At 44.4% G+C, this 24,245-nt stretch overlaps 1 protein-coding gene and 1 long non-coding RNA gene across 5 annotated transcripts in view; both read left to right on the top strand.

Annotated features, from left to right (window-relative positions):
• Positions 1-24,245, top strand: part of LOC137625967 (late secretory pathway protein AVL9 homolog) — a 463,937-nt gene that overhangs the window by 165,589 nt on the left and 274,103 nt on the right. The window lies entirely within an intron of this gene.
• Positions 10,903-11,663, top strand: LOC137625970 (uncharacterized). The gene is made up of 2 exons (XR_011040951.1): positions 10,903-11,402; positions 11,460-11,663. It is a non-coding gene; the product is annotated as an uncharacterized lncRNA (long non-coding RNA).

Below are 24,245 nucleotides of genomic sequence, written 5' to 3'. Positions count from 1 at the left end.
TTTACCTTATGGAAATAGAAATTTCTTCTTGAAAATGAAATAGGAAAATACTGTAGGAAATATAAAATAAATCATGAAAACTGGTGGTGGTATATTTGTTTCAAAATCCATTGCATATTGTTGGTATTGTGTGCACCAAGAGATGAATAGCTTTTTGTAACTTCGTGTCTTCTTTGTATAAAGGAAAGAGAAGAAGGGCTCTAAAGAGTTTTAACAAAAAAAAAAAAAAAAAAAAAAAATGAATTGTTGAACCCTGAAAGTGGTTTCAGTTGTTATTAATTTCATTATGGTTATCTTCAAAAACATGGAAATCTAACTTGTATGTGTTCTTCACTAAAATTTGTTTTGGATATGGATTAAAAGCTTTGCATTTCATTTGAATGTCTTCTTCCCTGTAGTAAATTAAAATTTTGTAAGCCCATTGAATAATTGAAGTTTTTATCTTTTAGGTATAAAAAAGGGATTTTGACGAAGGAAAAATCTATTTCTGGGGAGAGACCTGTGGCGGCCGGTGAAAAGGGGGTCCTTCTAATACACTTTTCTGATAAAATCTTCCAATTATACCAGAGAAAGATAAAAGCATGGAATGCAGAGGTTACAACCCTCGCGCGAGCACCTTGTGGGTGTCGTGTATAAAGCAAAGGCGCGTGAAATCCACTATTCACAGGTTGTCTTCCATTTAGTTAATTCCTTCGTCAAAGGGATGGGCCAATACAGAGGCCCTAGCCAACCTACCAGAACCACGCCACCCCAGCCCGACGCGAGCGCCATCTGAACAACAGCCTTCTGTATTGGACATGATGGCTTGGAAAGGAAAGGGTGGGATCGTGTAAAATAAAAGGGAAGGGTTTCACCGGGCGCCACAGGTCTCTCCCCAGAAATAGATTTTTCCTTCGTCAAAATCCCTTTTCTGGGTCGACCTGTGGCGGCCGGTGAAAATGTACCAGAGAATGCCTTCCAAGCCCAATAATAACTACTAATTTAATGAGGGGAGAGAAAAAACACCATGTAAAGAAAACCATATATAATTAAGGTAAGGAAGCATAAATCATAAACTAGCCACAGGGCATAGTGAGTGAAAGGCTAAACAAACATGATAACAGGGAAGCCTCCGAGTATCAGAGCACAACATGCAACAAAACTGATATGGCTAAGAATACCCCAACACTAAAATTACGATAAACACAATAATAGTTACAATCATATTAACCTAATATGTAATAAACTTGGGCTAACGAACCACCAAGGAAGCGGCATCGTGGTGCGAGTGGCGGGTAGGAGGGAGAAGAAAAGAGACGGATGAAAGGAAGAACAAGAGATCACTGGGGAGAGATACGGCTCCCAGCTGCAACCGTTGGGTATTTAAGGGCCTGTAAGTTCTTTAGATAGTGGCGTTTGAAGACCATAGGAGATTTCCAACCCGTGTACTTTTTAAGGCCATCAAAGTCCATATTTTGGAAATAATTGATGGAGGTAGCTACTGACCGGATATCATGAGCATGAGGAAATGATCCCGGATTGGCTTGTTTAATGAAGTATAGGATCTGTTGCCTAATACCACGTATGGAAATGGTGCCTCCTTGTTCTCTGATAAACAAGGGGCCAGATGATCGGGTAGCAGTCCTGGCTAAAAAGGCCCTGAGAGTAGTGACTGGACATAGAGAAGTATCTTGGAGAAGAGGAATAATCTTCCAAGGGGACCACCTATTTTGGGGGTCTTCGTTTTTAGCTAGGAACGCCCTGTCTGGAGAAAGAAGTACTTCACCTGAAGGGAGGAAATCTATGTTTTCTGAGTTTCGTGAGAGAGCTGCTAGTTCTGAGATTCTAGAACCCGAGGCCAAAGCTGTTAGAAATAAAGTCTTCCTAAGAAGAGTGATATAGGAGCAGGATTCGTTGTCCGTGTCAGAGGCAAGTTTGAGGACATCATTTAGAGACCAGGAGACCTTTTGTGGACGAACCGAAGGTCGAAGCCTAGCACATGCTTTTGGAATAGACGAGAAATAAGACTCCGCCAGGTTAATGTTAAACCCAACCAGGAAGACTTTCCTCAGAGCTGACTTAATGGTGGTTATAGTGCTAGCTGCTAGGCCTTTGTCAAATATGGACCTAAAGAAGGAGATGGCTAAATTAGGAGTCATAACCGAATGGTCTGAATTCTTTAAGAAATCTGCTAGTTTCTTAACTGCCGAATCATATTGGCGAATCGTAGAGTCCCTTTTGTCTGATTCTATAAAGAGGACATTATCCGGGTCGATGTTTGCAACCTTACGAGCCGCAAACTTCATGAAATCCACAAAGTTAGGTTTTTGGCTATCCTTGAGGAATCTGACACAGTCCGAGTTTGGACCACTTGGGTCAGTTTGGGGAATGGGATCCGGAAGGGACGGAGTTTCAACTCGAGGAGGAGAGGAAACCAACTGCTCTTTGGCCAGTGAGGTGCCACGCAAAGCCACTGCCCCGTTGAAGGAGCGGAGTTTGTGTAAGACTTTCAGTAGAAGATTCACTGGAGGGAATAAGTAGATCTTCTGCCAATGGTTCCAATCCAGGGTTAATGCGTCCATGGCATAAGCCTGAGGGTCCAGGTTCGGGGTCACATAACGTGGGAGTTTGTGATTGAGTTGGGTCGCGAATAGATCTACCTGGAGACCTGGAACCAGCCTGAGTATCCACCGGAAGGAGTGCATGTCTAGGGACCATTCCGATTCCAGTGGTCTCGTCCTGGATAATGAGTCTGCTATCACATTCTGGGCTCCTGCTAGGTGAGTTGCTGACAGGAACCAGTCTTTGTCGGCTGCCAAGGCGAAGAGAGTGACCAGGATCTGATTCAGGTTGGGTGATTTGGATCCCCCTCTGTTGAGGCAGTGGACTACTGCCGTGCTGTCTGAGACTACTCTGATGTGGGTCGACCTCGGAGGAGAGATTCTCTTCAGGGTCAAGAACACCGCCATGGCTTCGAGAACATTGATATGGAACTGCTTCATGGCGGGTGACCAAGAGCCCTGAAACATCTGATGTTGGGAGTAACCCCCCCATCCACTCAGAGACGCGTCAGTATGAATTGTCACTTGTGGAGAGGGGAACTGTAGAGGAACTGATTTGGAGATTTTCCTCTGTTCGGACCATGGTTGTAGTCTCATTTCTAAGACAGAGGGGATCTTCGAGGTCTTGTCTCTTAAAGGTATTGTCGCTCTCTTTCTCCAAACTCGATTGATGTCTTTGAGTTTGGCTTTTAATAGGAGATCGGTCCGTGAGGCAAATTGGAGAAGGCCGAGGATTCATTCTAAAGCTCTTCTGGACACCTGTCTGTGTTTGAGAAAGTTCCTGACCTTGGAAGCTATCTCCCTTACCTTCTTGGGAGGAAGGGAGAGCCTGTGCTTTGAAAGGTCCCAACGGATGCCTAACCATTCGAAGTGGCTTGATGGTTGTAGGCGAGACTTTCGGAGATTGACTTGGAAGCCTAGTTTGGCGAGAAAGTGGAGTACCTTCGACGTAGCTCTGTTACATTCCTGGTTCGACTGGGCCCAAATGAGCCAATCGTCCAGATAGGCGATGATCTGTATCCCTTGGTTTCTGAGTTGTTCGAGCACCGTCTCCCCCAGTTTCGTGAATATCCTGGGGGCAATGCTGAGACCGAAGGGCATGACTTTGAATGCAAAGGCTTTCTTGCCGAGACGGAAGCCTAGGTAAGGAGAGAAGTTTCGAGCTACTGGGACATGATAATAGGCGTATGTAAGATCGATAGAGGTGGTGACGGCCCCACGGGGAAGTAAGGTCCGTACCTGAGAGATAGTCAGCATACGGAACTTGTCGCAAAGGATGTAAGAGTTTAGTTTCGACAAGTCCAGAACTACCCTCAACGCCGACGAGTCTTTCTTCGGGACTGTAAACAGGCGGCCTTGGAATTTCAGGGATCGAACCCGTTTGATCGCTTTCTTCTTGAGTAACTCTGCGGTGTACTCTTCCAGGATGGGAGTGGGTCTCTGGAAGAAGGTCACTGGTGGAGGGGGGGATCCCTGTGACCATTTCCAACCCAAGCCCCTGGATATTATGCTGTGAGCCCATGGACTGAAGGTCCAATGGTCTCGGAAGTGATAAAGTCTCCCTCCTACTGGCATCACATCATTGGGAGGGAGTGAACCTAGGTCCCCTCCCTCCACGGGCACCCCTTGCTCTAGGTCCGCCGCGTTGGCGGAACTGTCCTCTACCTCTGAAACTTCCTCTCTGGTGTCCACGAAAGGAACCGGAGGATTCGTAGGCAGGGTTGTATGCACGAGAGGACATCCAAGAGGGGTTGGGCTGTGTACCAGGGGGAGCAGTGAGGTAGACTACCTGCTGAGGGGGAGCCGGTTGTTGAGAAGTCGAGGCAGCGGAAGACTGTGGCGACGAGTTACCCCGGACGGTCTTGTAGGGACTAAACCTCTGCTGCTTCTTGAAGAACTTCTGTTTCTGGGGTTCGAACCTCCTTTTGGCTGAGAGACCCCACCTTACCTGCAAATTTTGGTTTGCCCTCGCCGCGTCCTGAAGAACCTTATCAACTTCGGTCTGAGGGAAGAGGTTCTTACCCCAGCAGGAGGACGCTATCAGCCTGTTCGGTTCATGTCTGATGGAGGCCTCAGACAGAACGAACTTTCTGCAACTAACTCGAGCCGACCAGAAGTCATGGAGGTCTATTTGGTAGGACAGCAGCTGGTTCTTTGTGGCGACTCTGAACAGCGTTTCCTCTGGGTAAAGCGATGCTAGGGACTCCATGGAGGTGATGGATTGGAGGGACCTAGCTAGTCTAGTACGAATCTCGAACTCAGTTTTGAGAAGACTCTCTATTAATCTGGGAAGCTTCTCAGAGAAAAGAGTCCGGGTCTAGCTTCCCCACTGTGAAGGTAGTCATCCCAGGTTGCAGAGATACCCGGAATTAGCAAAGAGGTGGGGTCCGTCTCTTTGAGAGCCGGCATGGAAGAGCCTTCCTTAATGGCCTGTATAGTCAGCTCTGTGACTTTGTCTATGAGCGGCAAAGAGATGGAGGCCGCTGTCGTAAAAATAGTGTAGGCACCTTTGTGTGGGGTGAGCTTGGAGTTAATACACCCCCACTCTAATAGTGTTCTGGCCCAGATAGCCTGGGCCTGCTCTTTTGGAAATATCACCGTTTCCTTCGGTACCTTGTCCATACGGACCAATGCATGTTCCTTTAAACGTACGAAGCCATTGAACGGGAATTCAAGGCCCGGGGGGTAGAACTCCAGGTCCTCTAGAGTGCGGATGCCTATGCCCTCCAGAGTTAGGGAACCATCTAAGAATGGGGCATGCAAGGCAAACCGCCAAGGATTGTTTTTATCGAAGGGCGGTAGCTTCGATGCGTCTGGGGCGGAAGGGGGAGGAAGCTGAGTTCCGGCGCGGATCAGAGTAGCCATCATATCCTTAATCTCTGTCATCGCCCCAGACTGATGTTGAAGTTGTTCTCTGACCAAATCTCTGACCAGTTCGACGGGGAAGAGATCGCCCCAGGGTACCTGAAAGCCACCCGTTGGTTTTGTCTTGGATTTGGTAGACTTAGACTTCTTAGGAGTCGTGGTTTTACGAGGAGCAATATGAATATCAGGAGCTGTCGAGGGTCCGGGGACCGGTGACGTTGATACTGGCAAAGCTGAAGTCTTATAAGTTCGAAGTGGCTTCACCTTGGGTCGTACGGAGGCAGAGGGATCCCGAGGAGAAGCCTTAGAGTTATCAAAACCTAGAAAGGAAGAGGTAGAAGAGGGAGTAGGAGAGAAAAGGGTTTCCACCAACTCGGCACCACTTACCTGCTCGTCCCTGGGTTCTACATCTATATCTAGATCTGGCACGTCCAGCGGTACGAGGGGTTCGTCCTCTGCGGAAATAGTGGCCCTGACTTCTTCAATTAAGGGGGCAGCAACTTCAGGGGAGACTGCAGCAGTAGTCGAGCCTGGGAAGAGACGGGAGGCCATGTCTCCATCGAGGAGATAGGGTGCGCCAGACGGGGCATTCCTGCCGAAGCCCGACACCCAAGGACGAAGAGTAGCCCTTGCTGATCGAAGAGAGTCATCATCGGCCTGAAAGATTTGCAGTGATTAGTGATGCAGGAGGGGGTGTGCTCTCCAAAATATACTGTGTATATCATATTAATGGCTAAATTAGTGTCTGCCAAAGAGAAATAAGGAACAAAAGGAAAACCCACTTACATCATCGTTCAGTAGAATTGAGGACAGCTCGTAACAGAGCGAGCACAAATCCGGGAACCAGACCATATATTGGGCCTGTCCCGGTTCCCGGATAAAGGGGATGGAGCAGTGTGCATGGGACCGACAGAGGTCATGCCCAACGGGGTCGTTGAACTAGGCAGGGCATCCTTGGGCAGTACAACGGACCTTCTGTAAAAGAAAGGAGACATGAGTCTTGGTGTTCCTTGAAACTCTGATAAGGGGTTAAAAAACCCTATTGTTATAGAGCTCCGGCTCTCACTGAATTCCCTTAAGCTCCAATATTGCATTTAACTAATGTCTGAATATCACTTTTTAAGATGATACAGCCCCATACCATTGCTGGTGCTTTTATATTCAATTGTTTGCATTTAACTAATGTCTGTTAATGACAGAAGAATAAATAATCTAAAGCAATCTGCCGACCTCTGAGGGTCGGGGAAGCAGTGACAGGCCCTTAAAATAAATATAAAACACAAGCCTTAGCTAAAGGCAAGGTAAATATAAGTGTGAAGTGTATGGGCGACCTCCGATGAAGCCGGAGGGCGATGAGATGTCCTGAATAATTCAATTGTGGCTAATAATTCAATTGTGAAATTTATAAAACACAAGCCGCAGCTAAAGGCTAAGGCTAAGATAATAGTAAAGCGTATTTACGATCTCCGGTGAAGCCGGAGGGAGATGAAAGGTCCTGAATAATTATATTGTGAATAATAACTCAATTGTAATAACAATGGCTATTGTGTGGATATGGCCGTGGCCTGAGACCGTAGTAAGGGCCACCGGAGGGTCGTATCTAAACAATATGAAGCCCGTCCCATGTAAGTAAACAATATATAAATATAACAATAGTTCTAAAGTCATTGAGAATCCCTCTTGGCGGAGTAGAACTCAAGGCGAAGTGGAAAAAAGTTCATAACTATTCCCAAGCCGTAACGGGGAGAGGGCGGAACTCGGACCTAATAAATAACGCTAACTATTGAAAAGTAACCAAAATTAAATAACTCGTAAGTTATCATACACCCGTAGGGGGAGAGGTGAGGGAGGGAGAACCCGTTGAACGCACAAAACGGAAAACGGGAAATCCGCTCACCCACCTGAGATAAGAAAGAAAACGAGAGAAAGGGGTAACTCGTGACTGCGAACAGAAAACGGGAACCCCAAGCTTTCGCTCTCTTGGACACAAAATCAGGACTAATAAGCACACAACACTATTATAAACGTATAAGATAAAATTGTACATCAAGATAAGACTACGAACGAAGAATAGCATCTGCTAAAACCCAAATTAAATAGAAAAGTCGAGTGACGAACGCCCCGGTGGGGCGGGTACTAAACAATAACAAAGCTAGAACGCTAATCTTGTTCGTAGGCTGGACTTGCTAGCAAAAAGTACCATGAGCATAATAACGATAAAAATAATAACGGTTCAAAAGGCATAAGGCCAGGGACTTAACCAAGAACCTAAGTGACAGAGTACTAAACGGGCAGACTAAGATGAATTCCCCAAGACAAGAGAACCAACAATGGCCGCCGTGGAAGGGCCAGACGGGAATGATAAAACAGACTATACTGGATATAAAACAAAAGCCCGGTACATGTACTACAAAAAGCTGTCAAAACAAACTATGGTACTTAACATTGGAATGGGTGAAGATGGAGCTTCGGACATGACGAAATAAATCCACGAGTGTGAAAATAGCCGAGAGCACCACAAAATATCCCACAATTGTAGCAGTCCAAAAAGAAGGATGTTGTTCAGATGGCGCTCGCGTCGGGCTGGGGTGGCGTGGCTCTGGTAGGTTGGCTAGGGCCTCTGTATCTGCCCATCCCTTTGACGAAGGAATTAACTAAATGGAAGACAACCTGTGAATAGTGGATTTCACGCGCCTTTGCTTTATACACGACACCCACAAGGTGCTCGCGCGAGGGTTGTAACCTCTGCATTCCATGCTTTTATCTTTCTCTGGTATAATTGGAAGATTTTATCAGAAAAGTGTATTAGAAGGACCCCTTTTCACCGGCCGCCACAGGTCGACCCAGAAAATTTAATATTTGTATGTTTTGATGGCGAATTTAAAAAAAAAAATTTTGTCTCCGAGATTTCTTGCTTAAATGTTGCTTTAATTGTAAATGATGAGATAAACCTCTCTGTATTTATGTTTGCCATCAGAAAGCCCTTTAGAGTTCTGGCTATTGGGGCAGCACTGTTTGCTTTGTATCTATTAAGGTACATTATCTTTAGTGTAGAGTATATCAGTATTTAGTAAGACTTTGATATGTGTTGTTTGCTAACATATCTGTTGTCAGAATTTTCTAAGAAAGTGGTGGTGGGGGCCAGGATTATACTGGAAATATGATCTTTGCCAATTTTGAGGTTTAAAAGGTATAACTGTGTTTGTATTCACTATGTATGTTTTAAGATTTTTTCTAAGGAGGTGATTATTTTGTAAGGACAGTGAGACAAGCTTCACCAACGACAACTGACAGTTTATTCAAACATACGTGGAAATATAATACAGGGTGCAGACGGAAAAGTAGCATGTGCGCAGGCGCCAATTCGGCTTGAACTAACCGCCAAAGTATGTGTTTTTACACACTCACAAATACTTGAATTAGAAGTCAATAGAAATAGGTAATGAAATAATAAATACATGAAATTGTAGCTCTGAGGGAGCGGAATAAATATATACAGTTAGCCAAAGTGTGGCGAAAGGAGAATTTAAATAAAATAGAGAATTCGGTGAAATTGCTGGACGACGGAGGAAGTGATGTCCTTACAAGTACTCCCCCCCCCCCAAGACATCAGGCGGCGTAGAGGGCTGATGAGACTAATCTTCGTATCGTTTCGGGCGTCGGAGGGTTCCTCTTGTTCTTGAACGGAGGGGCGCGTCAGCGGTCGGTGTATGGATCGCTACCTCTCGTCGTCGTTTGTTGCTTTTCTTCTCATTGGGCGCTTTGTTTTGAGGTGGCACTCTGGATCTGCCAGGTCCCGCGGAGGCAGTGTCGCTCCCTTCGAGAAACGCCAGTTTCACGTGGTCTATTGAGACCCAGTCTTCTTGGCCATGCACGTCGAGAAGGAAGGCTTTCGTCGTTTTCTTGATTACTCGGTAGGGGCCTCGATAAGGTCTGGTTAGCAGCTGTCGATGAGCGTCGACACGGACTAAAACATACCCGCAGTCATCCAGGTTCTTTGGCTTGAAATGCTTAGTCCTGTCCTGGTAAGTTTTAAGACATGGCCTGAATTTCCTGGCGATGTCCCTAAGATGATCCAGCTGCATGTCGTCGGTTAATGTGGGAAAGAATTCGCCGGGGACTGCGAGCGCCTCTCCGTAAACCTTTTCGGCAGGTGATGGCTCGCCATCTGCGCGAGGGGCGGTGCGAAGGCCGAGGAGTACCCAAGGAAGTCGTGATTTCCAGTCCCCGTCGGTGCAGCTCGCCATCAGGGATGCCTTGAGGGCGCGATGAGTTCGTTCGACCATGCCGTTTGCTGCGGGGTTGTATGCCGTGGTGCTGTGGAGAGTCGTTCCCATCAGGTTTGCCAGAGCGAGCCATTTCTCCGACAGGAAAGTGGGGCCTCTGTCTGTCGTGATGTCGTCAGGAACGCGACATCTGCTCACCCAGCTTGACAAAAGGGCTTCGGCGCATGCTTGGGTCGTAGCTTCGGTCATCGGCGATGCTTCCAACCACCTCGTGGAGCGATCGACGATTGTCAGCAGGTAGCGAACAGATCCCGAAGGCGGCAACGGTCCCACGACGTCGATGTGTATGTGACCGAAACATCTTTTCGGTTGGGGAAAATCACCTATCCCCGATTTGGTGTGGCGGCTGATTTTGCTTGATTGGCAGTTAATGCATGTCTTCGCCCATTCCCGGGCGTCCTTTTTGATCCCTGGCCAGACGAACTTTTCAGACAGAAGGCGAGCAGTGGTGCGTCCCGAGGGGTGTGAAAGTCCATGAATGATGTCGAATATTTTTCTTCTGCAGGAAGCTGGAATCCAGGGATGTGGGCGGCCGGTGCTGGTGTCGCAGAGGATAGTTACCCCTGCTGGCCCGAGGGGAATCGCAGCTATCTTGAGCGCGGATGGCCCCGTCAGGTGATCCTGTGCCTCTTGGTCGGTGCGCTGCTCGGATGCAAGGTTGGCATAATCGATTCCCAGGTGGATTGCGTCGATTTCAATCCTTGAAAGGGCGTCCGCAACTGGGTTTTTCTTTCCGGGAACGTAGCTTATGGTGCACCCGAATTCGGCGATTGCTGCGAGATGACGTTGTTGTCGGGAGGACCATGCATCTGTCGATTTTGTGAAGGCGTGTACGAGGGGTTGATGGTCCGTCGCGATTGTGAAGGGTGTGCCCTCCTCCAGGATGTGCCTGAAGTGGCGGACGGCGAGGTAGACGGCGAGGAGTTCCCAGTCGAAGGTGCTGTATCTTGTTTCGGCGGGTTTCAATTTCCTGCTGAAGAATGCCAGCGGTCGAGGAGAACCATCGACGAGCTGTTCCAGCACAGCCCCACAGGCGACGTTGCTGGCGTCGGTTGTCAGTCGCAGGGGTGCGTTATCGTTGAAATAAGCCAGGGTGGTGGCTTTTGCGAGGGCGTCCTTTGTCCGGGTGAATGCGGTTTGTTGGTGAAAACCCCACTCAAGTCTCCTCGCTGTAGCGGGATGTATACAAAACACAACCCCCACACCCTTGATCACTCTTACTTCCAAAATATCCCACAACACAAACTTTCCCCTTACTTTACTTTAAACTAGACTCTTGGACAGAAGGAAAATGAAAACAAAACATAGCCTTAAAACTATATTCTCAAAAACTTACACTTAAAACTAGAATCAACTGCATCCAAAACTTGACACTAAATATACAATAAACACCATTCAAATAAACCAAAAAAAACTATCAAAACTTAACATTAACCTCACACCACCAACACCAAAATATGTACGTATATATATTTTATGGAACAGTCGTCCACACACTGCCAACTGTCTTTTGCAGCCCACTACCACAGCTTTGTGGTCAACAATCCACTCGGTGGCCATTTGCCATAACTGTCTCAGTGATTGGGGTGGTCGTTCTAATCATAATCATCATCATAAACATCATTATTATCAGCAATCTCAATTCACAGGCCTAGGTCATCAACAGTTCAGCAATCCAATAAAAGTCCAAAAAAAATCGTATACAGGCCAGGTCATCAACAGTTCAGCAATCCAATAAAACAGTCCAAAAAAATCGTATACAGGCCAGGTCATCAACAATAATCCAATTTCAAAATTCGGTCTCTCCAAAGGAGGAATCGCGGCCTGCCAAAATAAAAAAAACACTTATGAACACTCCTAACTAACTTAACTATCGCACCATAATCAAAGATAAACAATAAACTTTCTATCACTCATGAACGCGCCTAACAAAAATAAATAAAAACAGTACTTACTCAGAATATAAAAAAAAGCTTCACAGCCGGCTTTCGAAGAGCAAAAAAAATACACAGCCGACTCCTACTATCGTTTGATATCCAATGCTTTCGCCCAAGACATTCATCACCACCCTATCCTAGCTAAAAAGGTAAACAAACAACCTCAATTATACCAACAATCTTTCCAACTTCAAACAATCATTCGCTAATTACCCTTTCCTCAGCGCGCACCGCGGACACACAAAACACGCACACACAAACGCACATACACACATACTCTCTTGCGCACGCGCGATCTAACAAAACGAAAGCAAATGAAATTCTCTCTCTCTCTCTCTGACGAAACTAAAACAAACACACTCTCTCTCTCTCTCTCTCTCTCTCTCTCTCTCTCTCTCTCTCTCTCTCTCTCTCTCTCTCTCTCTCTCTCTCTCTCTCTCTCTCGATTTGGCAAACAAAAAAATAAATTAAAATAAAATTAATCCTCCACATTCCTCCCCCCTTACTTTGCCAAATCCTCACACAACACTTACCTATTTTCTCATTACCCAGTCGCAATCAGGAACAGGGCCTCGGCTTCGGGTAACTGGGCCTTCATATACCTGCACTCTCTCATTCACTTCTTCCATGTCGTTTTCATTCAACGTACTATTACTATTCCCGTCTATGCTCTGCTCGTCTAAGATATCATTCACTATTTCATCTACCTCAGTTTCATCTGGCCCGAAAATCCCACTAATTTCTGTCAACAATTCATCCATTACATCTAAACCATTTTCTACTTTAACAAAAGAATCATTCATACTGCTTATCATTCTCCTATCTTTCATTCTCGTGTCCGTCATACGTTCTCTTGCCTCATCTAACGAAAAACCACACACACTATAAGTATCATTCATACTCATCCAAGTTTCATCTGTATTAATACATTTATCTTCCATACTCACCTGTACATTTACACCCTTGTCCTGCTTATTCTGATTCCCGCCTACAACTACAAAATTTTCCCGCTTTTTATCCCCAGTAAAATTCTCAGACTTCTTTTTCCTTCCATACTCTACTAACACCAATAGCTTATCTTCTAAACCTAATGCCTCACACATACTCGGTTCATACTTGTTCGTTTTCAGCCATTTATTCATACCATTCTCCTGAATATATCTTGGTACCTCCTTCCATTTCCGCAACTGATTGTGGTGTGCCCTAACCTTTTCCACACTACCATCCACACTTACTTTACCTAAAACATAACTCAACCCACTAGAACCAACATCTAACACCTCATATGGACCTTCAAACTTATCACGTACCTTATTGACATTCATTCTTCCTTTTTCAATTACTTCTTTTAACACTTTCTCTCCCACTTTGTAGCTTTCAAACCTCTCATTTGCTTTCTTCCAAACATCTCTATCATTCTCGGACACACTCAATCTCGGTCTTACTATCTTTTCAAAATTCAACACAAACTTACACGGAGACATACCAGTACTCTTGTGCACCGTCGCATTATACGCCCACAACGCACGCCCAACATATAAATCCCAATCATTATCACATGTACTCATCATCCGCAAAATTTCTGTTAAGGTTCTTACAGTCCTTTCAGCCAAACCATTCGCACTTGGCATATACGGAGTCGAATACACATGTTCAATGCCCCATTCTCTCAACATCTGCTCAAACTCCCATCCAACAAACTCCGGACCATTGTCACTTAACATTTTCGCAGGCTTACACACACTCATCGGCAACATCACTTGACTTACCATTCTCGCTACAGTCTCACTTCTTTTATTCTTGATGGGTACTGCATATGCAAACTTGCTCATATGATCGACCATGACAATCATTCCCACATGTCTTCTCGCAGTCACAGGCAACGAAACACAATCAATCACAAACATCTCAAATGGCTCTTTCATACGTAACCTCAAAATAGGCGGACATGCATGCATGCTCTGATACTTTCCCTTCTGACAATCCTCACAAGTAGTCGCTACATCCCTACAAATTTGACTCAACCCAGGCGTAAACAACCTCTCTCGCATGCATTCCCACAATTTATTCTTCCCCATATGCCCATACCTGTCATGCACTACCATACACATACTTACAGCTGCATGCATTGGAAATACAGGAACATATATATCTTCATCCATTCCCCTATGCAAAAAATACACAATATTCTTACAAACAATAAATCTTTTAACAACTTTCTTATACGCTTCCAAATCACACGGCCATTCTTCCACCCTAATACCATTTAAAATACATTCACGTAACCTATTTATTTCGAAACATTCACCTTGCATTTCTTCCACCTCTTCTTTGCTCAACAAATCATCTTCACTTTTTGCAATATCAATCATGCCAACAAAATTCGCCATAAATACCCTATTATCCTCAATTACTATTACCTTACAGCCATTCTTTGAAAGCAAACCCTTACCAACATCAACTGACACATGGTGCAACCTCAAAAAATCTATCCCTATCAAAAAACAACTAGGCATTTCATTCTCTCCCATTACAATAAAATTATGTTCAACTTCCATACTCCCTAGTTTCACTTTCAACCTCACTTCTTCCCAAACAAGTAAACTTCCCTGACCTATTCCATGAATTCTCACACTCGTACACTGTCTTTTCACTTCCCAATTGTACCTCTCAATTTCCCTGATAACCGACTCATTTACTAATGACACTTGAGCACCCGTATCAATTAAACTACAATATTCATTCTCATTTATATTCACATACGTCATCATCCTTCCTTTTACACCATGCATACATACATTTACTCTCCTTTCAATTCTGTCACTCACTTCACCAATATGTTCATCATCATGTTCACTGTCCTCTATACCCCCATATCTTAGATTAAGGTCACTTGCACCATCATCCTTCTCACTCAACAATTTGCAACATTCCTCCTTACATTGAATCCTCAAAATATATTCCCTATCATTCTCCTTACATGCCCTATATTCCATCGGTCGATTCCATCCAAAATACAAATACACAGTTACACCATACAACATACTTACCACCATTAATATCTTTGATAATACTTCCCCTTCTAGTACACTACTCTCCTCCTCATATACCATTTCTTTTGACACTTCATTCATCACCCTTCTTTTAAGCTCGCTTACGCTACCTGGTATTTCCGTATCTAACCCCTCTTGTATCAACTTACTTAAACCCATTAGGATACACTTATATACCATATCTTGCCCTTCACAACTCTGCTCCACAACTAAACCTTCAGGCAACCTTTCAGAATTCTGATTACTCTCTCTATCTTCCATCCTCCCATGCATCCTCGACATCGCATCTGCTATCACATTCTTATTTCCCGGTACATATTCTAACCTAAAATCAAATTCATTCAGATCCTCTATGGTCCTAGCAACCCTTGCATTCACACACTCTTTCCTTATCATATACACTAGGGGCTGATGGTCAGTACGCACAATGAATTTTACACCATACAAAAATACTTTCAATGCTTTCACACAAAATCGTATTGCAGCCAATTCCCTGTCAATCGTCGAATACTTCCGCTCAGCTTTATTAAACGCTTTACTAACATACGCTATTACTCTCAATTTCTCTTCTCCATTTACTCTCTGCGTTTGAACCAAACAACCACCCATACTCACCCCACTCGCATCCGTATACAACTCTAGCATACTCGCATTTTCACTGTAGTCTGGAAATGCCAAAGTGACGTCTTTCGCGGCCTCTTCCTTCAACCTTTCAAACGCTTCTATCATCCGATCATCCCATTTCAATTTTGTACTATTCCTTTTACCCGTCCATTCATTCAAAGGCTTCCCTATACCTGAACAATCTCTAACAAACTTGCGCCCAAACTCAACCAAACCAAGAAAACCTCGCAACTCACGCACAGTCCGGGGACGTGGAAATTCTCGCACCTTATTCACAAACTTGTCACTCTTCCTTATACCAGATTCACCCACTACATGCCCAAGAAATTCCACCTCCCTGGACAACCATGTACACTTCTCAAGCTTAATTTTCACACCAACTTCAATTAACCGCCTCAACACTGCCTCAAGCAACCGCATATGTTCCTCAACAGTCTCGCTCGCAATCAGAATATCATCTATAAAAACAGTCACTTTCTGTCTATCAAACCCAGCCAAAACTACATTCATCGCTCTTTGGAAGGCAGCAGGCGCATTAGCAAGACCAAAACTCAACCTTTTAAATTGGTAGTGACAATTTGTACTTGAAAATGCGGTAATGGGCCTGCTCCCCTCTGCCAGAGGCATCTGATAATAGCCCCGCACCAAATCTAATTTAGTAAAAACTTTCATTCCATGCATCTTATAAACACAATCAGACACCACATTCATTGGAAAACGTTCTTTAACAGTCACCTCATTCACCTTCCTATAATCAATACACATACGTAAACTTCCATCAGGCTTTCGTACAGGGACAATAGGGCTATTCCAGGCACTCTCACTCCTTTCTATTACACCCATACGCTCTAATTCCTGACACTGCTCCTCTATCTCCTTGGCAATAGGCGGAGAAAAATGCCTGGGACGCTGATATATGGGGGTATCTTCACTGAGAACTATTTTAAATTCTGGCAGGTCTGACCCCCCACAATCATCGTCACCGAGACTCATAACTCTCCGCTTATCCCATAACATCTTAAGCAATCGTTCCCTTTCGACCTCACTTATACTCTCATCTAACTTAATTCTTCCTTTCAACGTATCGTAATCCCAATCGTCATCGTTCTTTACCTTACCAGCCATTACCTGTCTCGCCTTAACATATCTTCCATCCTCTACATTAATCAGTGTATACATACATCCCATGCAATCGCCCTCACGTATACCACGTACTCTCTTCCTCCTAACACTCGGCAACAACCTTACATACACCTGGGGTTCCTGCATATTCATAACACCATCATATACATACGCACTCGTTTTCACCAAATTACCTGCTTCCATACCTTCCACTACATATTCATCCTTGTCACTATTTGAAATTCCCAGACTGCTCGGCCATGCAACTTTTACACTAATAACCTCACCTTTCTTACCCGATAACTTTACACTTTCCCTTGCTACCAACGGCACTCCCCTCCACACCTTCGTACTCACTCTGCCGTCTTCCTTTAAATAAAATTCCCCACAAATATTACCTTTAACCTTTATTTCAATCATATTCACACTTGGATGTACAATCATACCACATTTTTTCAAAAATTTATACCCAAGCAGTACGTCATATTTCTCATTCGCTCCCTCAACCACGTAAAAATCATTATCCTCCATCATCAGCCCCCCAATCATAACATTTTCCCGCAACTTCCCTTGCACAGGCATACGCAAATTACCAATACCTTTTACTTCACCCTTACATCCCTTAAATTCACAAACCTCTTTTACCTTATCATATGCATTCCTAAACATTAAATTGACACCACAACCAGTATCAATCAAACCAACCAACTCTACACCATTAAAAATCATTTTCACACTCATGCAATCATGTGCTCTTTCTCCCATCACATCTTCATGCAATAAACCCTCACGAACATGCATCACATTCACTCCCCACACACACGAGGACTCACCCAGCTGAACCCTCTGATTAATTAGTTTCCCGAACATCCTGGCTGACTTGATCCCTTCTTTCTACAAACCCTAGCTACATGCCCATCTGCACCACATTCAGTACACTTACCCCGTGGCTCCTTGCACATTCTAGCATAATGACCATCCTTACCACAATTACCACAAATTACATTCATACGATTATTACGGCATCCACTCGCTATGTGTCCAGTCATACCACACCGATAACACTTAACCACTTTCTCTTTCTTACAGTCGCTAATAAGATGCCCTGTCTCTCCACACCCGAAACATGCTCCTAATGCCCATCTACACTCGTTCTTTTTATGTCCTACCTTCCCACACCTATAACACCTCTCTTCACTGATACCACTACCTAACCTAACTTGCTGCGTACTAGCACTTCTATCTCTCCAAACTTGATTTCCCTGTCTAAACCCGTCATTTCTCGGCATGGGTATTCCTACATTACTCACCCTAACACTTCTATCTACTACACTATCAGCTGCCCTCATTGGCCCTCTCATAACAGCATCTCTAAAACTACCAAATTCTGGCACACATTCCTCCATTCCAGTTCTTACACTCACAGATTTACTTTCTTTCATACACCTATCCAACTCGTAATCCTCAACTATCTCTAAAATATCATCCCAAGTTAATCTCTCTCTAGTCCACCTCATTTTCTCCTTCCGTTTCAAATTAATAAACTCACACACACTCTCTGGTACTGTACCCAAAAACTTCTTCATTAGTTCCTTATTTTCATTTATTCCTTCGTCCCCATACTTCTTTCTAGCCAATGTTTCTAACCGACATACATACATCGAGATTGCTTCACCCACCTTCATTCGTGCTTCATCAAAATCATTTTTCCGCTTATACCTAACACTACCTTTCATACGTTTTACCTGTTCAATTATCCTATTCTTTACACTTTCATACTCAACCTCTCCTACACTCATTATCACCCCATACATCGTCAACAAATATCCTGACAAAAATTCTCCCAACTCCCTAGCCCAAACTCTCTTACTATCCCCATACTTAGTCTGACAAAACTTTTCATATTCCCTAAAGAAGTCATATACATCCCTACTGCTATGTTCATTAAACCTTTCACACCTAGGTACCTCTCTCATAAACACTGTCTTACAAACTTCCTCTACTTCATTCTCACTACTATCTTCACTGTCTACTCCCTTCTTGTTGCCTTCTTCTTCATTTGAATACAATGAATCTAATTCTACACTCAAAGTCCTATCTTTAACTATTCCCTTCTTACCCTTTTTCTTACTTACCACCTTCACCCAATCATGATCATCCTCACTCACACCCTGATCTTTCTTCTTTTCTTTCTTCACATTTTCTTTACCTTTCTTCTCCTTCTTCCTATCACCCTTCGTTCCAATCTTACTATGTCTAGGCCCTTTACTTTCAATATCACTATCACTACCTTCCCCATTATCACTTACCCTATCCTCTTCCACCATCAACCCATTACCAGAAGCAGAAGCCACTCCTCCGACTGCACCTTCACCTATGACAGTTTTCATCATCCCCATTACTTGCCCCATCATAGCTTCCATTCGTTTCTCATTTTCTCGCATCCTCATCTCAACACCCTCTTCCACTCTCTCTACAGTTCCCTGAAGTTCCCTAAGTTTCCTTTGCATCTCCTCATTCTCACTACTTAACCTCGCATTCTCCAACAACAACCTCTCCTCTCGCTCATTAGACAACCGCAATTCCTCCTTTAAAATATACAACTGTTCTTCCAGTTCTTCCATTTCGATACCATTAATATCTTGAATCTAATTCCTATTTACCCTTGTCCAACAGTCCAGTTTCAATCCCACCTTCGACAGTCCTTTACTTTCAGTCCCTGTTCGGGCGCCAAATTTATGTAGCGGGATGTATACAAAACACAACCCCCACACCCTTGATCACTCTTACTTCCAAAATATCCCACAACACAAACTTTCCCCTTACTTTACTTTAAACTAGACTCTTGGACAGAAGGAAAATGAAAACAAAACATAGCCTTAAAACTATATTCTCAAAAAATTACACTTAAAACTAGAATCAACTGCATCCAAAACTTGACACTAAATATACAATAAACACCATTCAAATAAACCAAAAAAAACTATCAAAACTTAACATTAACCTCACACCACCAACACCAAAATATGTACGTATATATATTTTATGGAACAGTCGTCCACACACTGCCAACTGTCTTTTGCAGCCCACTACCACAGCTTTGTGGTCAACAATCCACTCGGTGGCCATTTGCCATAACTGTCTCAGTGATTGGGGTGGTCGTTCTAATCATAATCATCATCATAAACATCATTATTATCAGCAATCTCAATTCACAGGCCTAGGTCATCAACAGTTCAGCAATCCAATAAAAGTCCAAAAAAAATCGTATACAGGCCAGGTCATCAACAGTTCAGCAATCCAATAAAACAGTCCAAAAAAATCGTATACAGGCCAGGTCATCAACAATAATCCAATTTCAAAATTCGGTCTCTCCAAAGGAGGAATCGCGGCCTGCCAAAATAAAAAAAACACTTATGAACACTCCTAACTAACTTAACTATCGCACCATAATCAAAGATAAACAATAAACTTTCTATCACTCATGAACGCGCCTAACAAAAATAAATAAAAACAGTACTTACTCAGAATATAAAAAAAAGCTTCACAGCCGGCTTTCGAAGAGCAAAAAAAATACACAGCCGACTCCTACTATCGTTCGATATCCAATGCTTTCGCCCAAGACATTCATCACCACCCTATCCTAGCTAAAAAGGTAAACAAACAACCTCAATTATACCAACAATCTTTCCAACTTCAAACAATCATTCGCTAATTACCCTTTCCTCAGCGCGCACCGCGGACACACAAAACACGCACACACAAACGCACATACACACATACTCTCTTGCGCACGCGCGATCTAACAAAACGAAAGCAAATGAAATTCTCTCTCTCTCTCTCTGACGAAACTAAAACAAACACACTCTCTCTCTCTCTCTCTCTCTCTCTCTCTCTCTCTCTCTCTCTCTCTCTCTCTCTCTCTCTCTCTCTCTCTCTCGATTTGGCAAACAAAAAAAATAAATTAAAATAAAATTAATCCTCCACATCGCCTTTCCCTTCAGGACGTCGTCGAGAGATGTCAGGGTCTGTGCGACGTTGGGGATGAAGCACCTGTAGTAATTGACCATCCCCAGGAACTCTTGAAGTTGGCGGGTGGTCGTAGGTACCGGGAACTTTCTGATGGCGTCCACCTTGGTTGTCATGGGTTTTACCCCGCACGAGGATACGTGATGACTGAGAAAGTCCACTCCTTCCGCGCCGAACGTGCATTTGTCGAAACGTACGACCAGGCCATTCTCTTGTAGGCGTTTGAGGACGGTGCGGACGTGCCTCCGGTGTTCCTCCTTGATCTTTGAGAATATCAGGATGTCGTCGACGTAGCAGACGCAGAATGGTAGTTCGCCCAGGATGCTATCCATTAGTCGTTGGAAGGTCGCCCCTGCATTGCGTAGACCGAAGGTTGAGTATGCGAAGGTATAGTATCCGAATGGTGTCAGACTGGCAGTTTTCGGAATGTCCTCCGTAAATACGGGGACCTGGAAGTAAGACTTGAGAAGGTCCATCTTGATGAAGCATTTCGCGCCATGCAACGTATTCGTCAGGTCTTGCATGTTGGGCAGGGGGTAGTGGTCGGGCGTTGTGATGAGGTTGAGGTGCCTGTGGTCGCCGCAAGGTCTCCAGGTCCCGTCAGGCTTCTTTACCATGTGTAGGGGAGATGCCCAGGGGCTCGATGCTTTCTTACAGATACCCATGCGTTCCATGTCCTCAAAGGCGCGTTTGGCGTCCTTTAGCTTTTGGGGCTTGAGGCGGCGGAATTTGGCGTGAGTAGGAGGTCCCGTTGTTGTGATGTGGTGGTAGATCCCGTGCTTGGAGGGGGATCCCGGCGAGTGTCGGAGCTCGGGCTTGAAAACGTCAGGAAATTCTTGCAGGAGGTCGGCGTAGGGCTGCGTCGTTACAGCGGATACGGATATTGTGGGAGGGCCGGCTCTTAGGGCGCGGGACTGGCAGGTTCCTGTGTCGGTGAGGCGTTTCCCAGCAACGTCAACAAGTAGTCCGTGGTGAGCGAGGAAATCTTCACCGAGGAGAGGGCGACTGATGTCAGCGATGGCGAAGGGCCAGGAATACGAACGGCCCATGATAGATATCCTGAGGGTCCTGGTCCCATACCACCGTATGGGAGATCCGTTGGCGGCGACGAGTGAGGGGGCGTCTTTGCTGGGACCACGGTCTAGGTCGGCTTGCGACGGCGGGAACGTTGACTGCATAGCGCCGGTGTCGACCATGAGTCTACGGTTGGAGACGGTGTCGAGGATATAGATACCATTCTTGTTTTGGTTTCCTGCAGCTGCGATGGTGGTAGGTGGTCTCTTCTGGCGTCATCTTCTAGGGAAGTTGCACGGTGCTCTACATTTCTTGGCGTTGCTGCCGAACTGTTGGTGGTAGAAGCACCATGCTGGGTTAGGCCTAGGGTTCGGACGTGTCGGTTGCGGTGGTTTCCTTCTTGCTAGAAAATTGATCTCGTCGTCGTCGTCAGGAGCCGTTGCTGAAGAGTCTATGGAAGAGCAGCTGAAGGAGGAGAACGAAGACGATATTGATGATGCCCCGAGGCGAGATGCTTTGGAGGCCTCGTGGAGCTTTTGAGCCTTCGACAGGAGTTCGTTCATCGGAAGTGTGTCGGCGTCCGTCAATTGGGCCCTTACGTCCTGCGGTAGGCGTCGAAGGAAAATCTCACGAGATAGGCTAATCTCGCGCCGTCGGCCGTTGCTGTCGATTTCGGGGAGCATTAGCAGGCCGATTAACTCGTCTCATGCCTCGACAGGAGAGGTGTCACCCATGGGTTTGCCGGCGAGGTCCAGGACTTTCTGTGCCCTTGCTGAAACGGAGAGTGAGTAGATACCGATGAGTTTCGTTCTCAGGTCGTCGTAGGAAACTTGGCCAGCCTGGGCGTCGAGCCATGGGGAAATCTTGTCGAATACCTCCTCTGGGATGGAGGTGAGAACGATGTCGGCCTTGGCAGGAGTCGCTGAGCCTAGCGACTCGGAAGAGTACATCCGTTCTCAGGAACCATGAAGCGGTGTAGTGTTGAGAAAACGGCAGCAGTTTGACTTTGGGTGTGGAGGTGAGGCCGTTGGGCGTTGAATCCGCCATTGTGGTCAGTCTACGAGTCGGCGAAGAGGTGGGAAGTTGATATGTCGGTTAAGCTCATCCTACTGCCTTACATGCACCGAGGTTTGGGAGCACCAAAGGCCGAAGCCCACGCCTAAGGTAACGGAGTAAAAGAAGGTAGCACGGCCGTAATAAGTCCGTTAATGGCAAAGCCAAAACCGCTGATGCTACTTCAACTCCGGGGTCACCAGTTGTAAGGACAGTGAGACAAGCTTCACCAACGACAACTGACAGTTTATTTAAACATACGTGGGAATATAATACAGGGTGCTGACGGAAAAGTAGCATGCGCGCAGGCACCAATTCGGCTTGAACTAACTGCCAGAATATGTGTTTTTACACACGCACTAATACTTGAATTACAAGTCAATAGAAATAGGTAATGAAATAATAAATACATGAAAGTGTAGCTCTGAGGGAGCGGAATAAATATATAAAGTTAGCCACAGTGTGGCGAAAGGAGAATTTAAATAAAATAGAGAATTCGGTGAAATTGCTGGACGACGGAGGAAGTGATGTCCTTACAATGTCACAAAATCTTGCCCAATTTGATTCTTTAATCAAAATATACCCTTTGAAGAAAACTTAATAACACCTGAGGTACACTCATGGAGGACTTAACATTTGTTGACTTCCTAAAGGTACTCAGACCTTTCAAACAGGACTTGAGGAGTCTGACTGCACTACATGATTGTCTGTCAAGTTAATGGAGTTCTATCCAAACTATAGTCAGTCATATCAGGTGTTCCATATTATATTATCTCTGGTCCTGTTTTTTTTGTCTACATAATAAGCACTGTTGATAGCAACCTGTAAAGCTTAAGGTGCCTGGCCGGTATCCCAATATAGGGGGTTATAGCACGAAAAACACAAAATCATGAAAAAATTCAATGAGCTTCGTATGACAATGGAGAATGCGTATACGAAATATTTTGTCAAAATTCCTCTTACTTTCATAGTTACTGGGTAATTAGTAAAAGTAATTCAATAAACCAAAAACATTATTCCCTAGAAGAAAATGCAGTATTTCTTCTGTTATTGTAAATTTTTATAATTATTACCTTTTAATATAAAACAAATTGTGAGCAATGGCATCTGTATAGATTCCATGAGTCACAAGACGAAATATTACGTGTAATTACATCCTTTGGCCTTCAGTCCTAGCGAAAACCTCATAGAGAGTACATGTTTGAGTTTGACCTCTGACATTCACTAGTTTTTACGTCTTTTTCTCAGTTTTGGTAAGAATTTCATCACGCCAAATTGGAAAACACAATGTCAACATCTCGCTAACATAAGGAAGAAGAAAATTTGCTTTAAGTGGGTAATACTGGCGATATTAGCAGAGTTAGTGAAGGGGAGAGATGAAGAAGGAGCGTCCTTTTGCCTAAAAGAGCAAGATATTGAGCAAAGGGATCTTCATTTATGATTGAATTATAATAAATAACTTTGTTTTGCTTTATTAATATGCAAAAAGGAAAATAAAATTCATAATAATCATTATTTATTAATATTGTCTTTGTAAAAATACAAAGAAAAACTTTGAACGCCCGTATCTCAAAACTATACATATTGACTTTCAAATTCTATCTTCTCCCTTAGTTTTAAAGATATAGCATTGAAATATGCTATATAACTTAGAAAGACATTATAAAGCAATCAAATGTTGCCCTTTTTTTCCAATTTTTGTCTCATTTTATTTCTTAATTT

The sequence above is a fragment of the Palaemon carinicauda genome, chromosome 33, assembly GCF_036898095.1.
Source record: "Palaemon carinicauda isolate YSFRI2023 chromosome 33, ASM3689809v2, whole genome shotgun sequence".
Taxonomy (NCBI): Eukaryota; Metazoa; Arthropoda; class Malacostraca; order Decapoda; family Palaemonidae; genus Palaemon; species Palaemon carinicauda.
Note: the sequence above shows the minus strand (reverse complement) of the source record. Positions and strands in the feature narration are given on the sequence as shown.